The 5,975-nt window shown below is 37.1% G+C and overlaps 1 long non-coding RNA gene across 3 annotated transcripts; it reads right to left on the bottom strand.

Annotated features, from left to right (window-relative positions):
- Nucleotides 1-740: 740 nt before the first annotated feature.
- Nucleotides 741-5,681, bottom strand: LOC128085661 (uncharacterized). Of its 3 annotated transcripts, none has more exons than XR_008209045.1 (3): nt 5,523-5,681; nt 4,707-4,818; nt 741-4,597 (listed from the first exon to the last, which is right to left on the bottom strand). It is a non-coding gene; the product is annotated as an uncharacterized LOC128085661 (long non-coding RNA). The 3 variants fall into 3 exon arrangements; XR_008209043.1 differs by having other exon boundaries at nt 742-4,546; nt 5,523-5,677; XR_008209044.1 differs by having other exon boundaries at nt 743-4,182; nt 5,523-5,672.
- Nucleotides 5,682-5,975: the final 294 nt, after the last annotated feature.

Below are 5,975 nucleotides of genomic sequence, written 5' to 3'. Positions count from 1 at the left end.
CGCCAGTATTTGTGCTGCAGAAATGCAACACATTAAATAAAATCCTAAATAGAAAATAAAACAGGCTGGAATCAGTTCTTTCCTGTACTGTACCAACACCAATAACCTTCAGACAAAAGACAGAAATTGGGACTATATCCAAATTCAGGCCTTCTTTCCTATTTTTTTCCCCAAATATGGCAGTTTTTAGACCTTAATTTTATCCCATCTCTATTCAAAACAGACATGAGCAAAAACATTGGCTGAATGTACTGTTATTCATTTTAGGGTCAGTATCTCATCTTTCCTGGACTGCTTTACACATAACAAAAGAACTAACATCCAGCAGAGTTGAAAGCCTTCAATAGATCAAGGATCAGGCTCACAATTTTAGGATCCGTGCCTCAGTTCAGCAAAGCATCTGTTTAACCCTACATACACACTTCATTCCAATTGAAGCATATGCTTGAATATTTGGATGAATGCAGACAATTTCAGTGCATGCTTAAAGTTAAGATTATGACTAAACAATTTACCAAACAGAAACCCTGCTAAAAATACAGGAAATACAGATGATAGATGATGCTATTTGAATTATCATCAGTATGATATTCTCCAATACTTTGATTGATACATTACAGCTTCTCTTATAAGAATGTGCCCCAAAAATACTGTACAAAATTAATGGTACAATAATTAAATAAGAGGAAAAGAAGAAGAGGTAGAGGAATAAAGAATAGAAATAGATAATTTTAAGTATCACTATCATGTTTATTATAGCATCGTAGATGCTAAATTATATCGAGTACTGTATAATTTTCCTATTTAATGAATAAAAAGAACAAACATTTTTCTTACCCATTATCACCTAGTGATGTTACATTCTTTCTCATTCAAGCGTTTCTGGTGTTGTGAGCTTAACCATCCAACCATCATCTGTACCCTGTAGTCTTGCTGCTTTCGTACTGACTGTTAAGGGATTCAAACAATATTACTTCCTCTGCTAGTAGGAGTTTTGTTTCATTTTTTTTTTTTTCTTTTTACCATTCTGTTGTATATTTGATAATACTAGTTTAAACACATGCAGCATATTCACTCCAGATTCTGGATAACTGTTTTGACTTATTTTACTTACTGCAAATAATATTTATTTATTTATTTTAAATCTTCCTACATTGTAGTCTGAATCTTATTCATCTCTTCTGTACTAACTGATTTATATCCTGAAACATTTGTGATTGAGTTTTGAAACAGCAGGTGTCAAATTCTCAGACTGAGTATAATCCTCATAATGATTTGAAGAAAAAACATTGAGCTGCATGGAAGTGGTAATAAAGTCAGAGAACTAAATATGCCATTTTCTAGGGATGATGCTGTTTAGAAATAAATGCTTAATAAACCCAGATCTTGCATTTTTCTTTTGCATGATCTTATGCTTCATGTAGAAATAAGATAATTTTATTTCCATTGTAACTTTTCCAATTTAACGGCATATAGTCTGTCAGCAAATAACAAAGGTACACATCGCCTTAGAGTTATAAAAATAAGCCCTCTTAAATACCCATTGCAATAACTTTTACATTTACCTCTAATATTTTTAATACACAGAAATAATTATCAATCAAAAATGCTGTTTGCTGAAGGTTATGGCTCAATTATTTGCATATATTTTAATTTTGAAAATGGATTTTGCTGTTGAAAATAATGTTAGCACCTCTGCTAGAGAACAGTTTATAATTAGGTGAATACTGTACCATAAAATACTCATCACCATAGCAATGGTTTTTCATGGGGCATATGTAAGTTGATAACAGAGACAATACATTTGCTACAGAGACGATTGTGGTTGAATAATGTAAAGTTATAACTTCTAGTAAAGCACCTACTAACATAAGAAATCACGGCGTAGTCACACTACATATTGACATTAAGAGTCATTTTAATGAAATACATTAATATTTTATATTGCATCCTCCATACAAAGCATAATAACACTGCAATGTCTTACAACATAGTGTCTCATATACTGCCTCTCATCTTGAAGGGTCATGTGCTTGTGTGTGAGCATGTGTAAAGGAATCACTTCAACCACTCCTGAAATTCCTTTATTTATATGTATTGTTCTAATATTTACCACTGCTGCATGTGAATTGTCTCAAACCTGTCTCTGGAGAGGAGAACTACAATTATTTAAAAGTATATTGTGCCCCTAAACAACATCAGAATTCTGGCAGCAAGTGTTAGTTTATCCAACTGTACTCCAGAACAGAAATTCAGGTAGGCAGAATGCAATTATCCCAATTTGAAACCAGACATAACACTGGGGATGTTATTATGAAAATTTCTATGGAGGGAGGCAAATAGCCAAAACCTCAGTTTTATTCCTTCATTTGACTCTTCCTATAGCACAATCCACTGATAGAAACATTGCCAAGCAGGAACAAAGCGTCAGCACTTGAAGTAATGATGCTGTCCATTAAGGCACAAACACTTTCTGACCTCTTTTCCCCAAGAAGATCTCCCACCTGAGGACTGACATAATCCTGCGTTGCTGAGCTCATGAGTCAAGGTAGCAGATTCCATCTTTGCAGGGGGAAAAAGACAGAGAAATTACATTTTGCTTTGTGCAGGTATGCTGAGACTTATGCTAGAGAGCAAAATTGAATAACACATCTCAAAGTTTGTAAAGAGCAAAAATAAGGACAGTGCATCCTTGCATGCTGAGTTGAAGTCATCCACAAGCTAAACTAGACAGCTCAGAATGATAAAATACTGGCAAGAAGAAATAACAGCTACCCCAATGCAAGACTCTGTTACGAGCTTTTTGGCTGTGAGTGCTCTCACTGAAATCAATGGAACTTAGCTGTTCATGGGGTTACATTCATGCACATGCTTAAAAAAATGGCTTGAGGCACGGCTAGTAACAGGAGCTACTACTGGAGCTGAGATTTTCATTCCAATGGGATTTCAGTGTTTAAATAAGTATAATCACAGTGAAGCCTACAGTAGTTATTTTCTATGCATCAGTTTGGCCTTCCAGCTTTCTTTTTGTTTGTTTTCCATTTAACACTGGAATGAATGTATGTGGGTTGCTCCAAAAGTAGAGCCTCCTATTTATTTCCAGAGAAACTACAATAAATACAAAGAGCACAATAGCAGCATCTGATAGAACAAATTCTACACTACAAAGCACTATTTTTCCAGCACAGTCACCACTATTAGCTGTGCATTTTCACAAGAGCATGCATGCTGAGCTTGTAAAAATCTGCTTGCCTGACCAGAATGTGGCTTGGCTTTTCTGTCACCATCACCACTGCTGAAACACACCACTCACTGCCTGATTGTATATTATGTTTTTTTATGGGTGCTCCTATAGCTCTGATATTTAAAATGAGACAAAAGAATGAGCCCAGTTCTAGCATTGATCCAGTTTGATACTGGAAATGTTTTTTTTTTTTTGTGTAAGTGTTTCTTGGATAAGAACTCATGTGAGGAAATTATAATCCTGGACTACCATGGCTAATGGCTTTATAAACATTATTTCAAATTATATCTGCTAATTTTATAAGTAGTTTGTTTAGAAGGCAGGAAATGAAAAACTTTTTTTTTAGTATACTGCATAAATAAGTTGACATTCTAAAATAGACATGGTTTGTTTCAGTTCTGTGCCTTTTTATTATCACATCTTATTACATTATATTTTGAGATAGAAATTGCACCTTGGGCAGCTGAATACACTCAGTTTCACCTCCTTCCTCACAGGTGTCCCTAGAGGTACATTGTTATGTTACAGTATCACACTCCTTGTCATATCTTATTGCTTACTTGCAGATTCTGGTAATATTTTGAATCCTGACAGAGTGGGCACAGCCTCTGAGCATCAGCACCAGTTTGCAGTAATGCAATGTGCCACTGCACCAGTCCTAAAGAAAACAAACCAGTCCTAAAAAACAAAACAATGCAAAAATGTACTGAAGACATCGCTGGAAAATGCATCTTACACACACTGCATTATCTATCAATTTATTTATTTTAGGTATGACTAGGAGAGCAACCTCCCTGTCACCTTGCTGCTCCTGCCAAGAAAATAATAAGGGTGGCTGTACAACTTCTGGCTTGATTGTCTTATAGGGTTTAGCTCACATATCAACAGCAAGTCTTGGCTGCTCTGCTGAGTGGTAGTTGACGTTGGAGGAACATCAGCTGCACAAAATAGAGAAGAGGTGAGACAGGTCTGTGTGGGTTCCCTGAGCAGCATAAGATGTGCTTGTGTTGGAAACTGAACTTTCTTTGATGTAAAAAGGGAAAGAAGTGATTCCTTTTCACGCTATCAAGACCAGATAAAGAATTGGAGGGGTGGTGCTAACGTTACTTGTCGCTAGTTACAAAGTTTGAAGAGATGAGACTTCAGAAGAAAATTAAGAAATATGGGATGTGAAGAACAGTGCAAAAAAGAAGAGATAAATGGCACTCTTGTAGTCTAGGTGCTTTATGCCAAGAAAAAAAACATAGTACAGAGATCTCCCAGTAGGGTTTTCATGTCTTCTGCCAGTAGGATCCAACAAATCTGGGGAAGCAATTACAGGAGCACCCAGATTCAGACTGTTCCTAGAAAGGTCTAGGCAAATGCAATAATATCACAGTCATCTTTGGGAAAATCTGGATGAGCAATTGCAATTTGGAAGGCGCTAAAGATCATCTAAATGACTTTAAGTGACTCCTCATACGTGAAGCAGTCTATGAGAAGGAAAATTGCAGAAGTGGTTGAAATGGTGTACAGTCACACCTGAGAAGTTCCAGTGGACTTGAAATGTGTAAGTACTGACAGCAGTAGGGACTCTAGAATGGAAAAGATCATGTCAAATAAACAATTCAGGTACATAAAAAAGGAAAAGGGGCAGGAAAGGGGAAATTTCAACTTTAGCATAAGTCTCAGATGTAGCTTCTTAAAGGATGGTTGATTGAGATGACCCCACAGCTAAGACATGCATGATTTCTCTCTTCTTTTGAGCACTTCATAAATTGTTTTCTACTTCTGATTCTACTGAATTGCAGCTGTCAGAAGACCTGATGATGGATAAACTATTACAGAGAAGGATATGGTTTGGAGTGCACTGCATTTTAGAGATTAGGGTAGATATATCTATCCCCAATTAATATTGAAAGAATTGTTCACTTGTTTCTCCTGGGACAACAAATAAAAACAGAAGAAAAATGTTAGTGTATAAAGCAAGGATTGCTTCTGTCTGGCTTCTCATGTATATCCAAATTTATTTTGAGTCTGATAGATCCACATGGATATGCATATTACCTATGATTACTTTCTAATAACATAACTGAAGTATATATGTTCTACTTGGCTGCGATTTGATTTACATAGGAGTAATGTTAGAATAATAAAGGCTGGAAAAGACCTCTAGGATCATTTAGTCCAACCATCAACTGTATAATCAATGGATATCAAGATGTTACAATTACAAAATAAACAAGAGAGGTAGGCAAAGTGGACTATGATAACAAGAGAGAATAAATGGAAGGCTTACCCTTATGCTGAGCTCACCACAAAACACCAGAAGGAAGAATCTCCAGCCAAGATCCTTCCCCACTGGTAGCCAGCTCTTAAATAGGTCTAGGAGGGGTGAAGCCTGGCTCCACCCCTTCCAGCAGCACAGGTGAATTGCCTTCACCTGTGCTCCTCTGGCTGACACATTGTTTGCCCCAGGTGATCAATCAGAGGTTCAGGCCATGACTCAGTAATTCCCATACAATCAACCCATCCCCACCACGCTCATTGACCATGTCCCTCAGTGCCACATCTCTACGTTTCTCGAGCACCTCCAGGGACGGTGACTCCACCACCTCCCTGGGCAGCCTGTGCCAGGGCATTACCACCCTTTCTGAGAAAAAATTATTCCTGATATCCAGCCTGACACACAATCCTGTTGTACTTCAAACAACCTAGCTGCATTCAAGAGAGGAGGCTGTGTCAGTGGTGC

This window comes from Tympanuchus pallidicinctus, unplaced genomic scaffold (genome assembly GCF_026119805.1).
Source record: "Tympanuchus pallidicinctus isolate F22 unplaced genomic scaffold, pur_lepc_1.0 scaffold3, whole genome shotgun sequence".
NCBI lineage: Eukaryota > Metazoa > Chordata > Aves > Galliformes > Phasianidae > Tympanuchus > Tympanuchus pallidicinctus.
The sequence above is the reverse complement of the archived record's forward strand: the minus strand, read 5'-3'. Positions and strand labels throughout refer to the sequence as shown.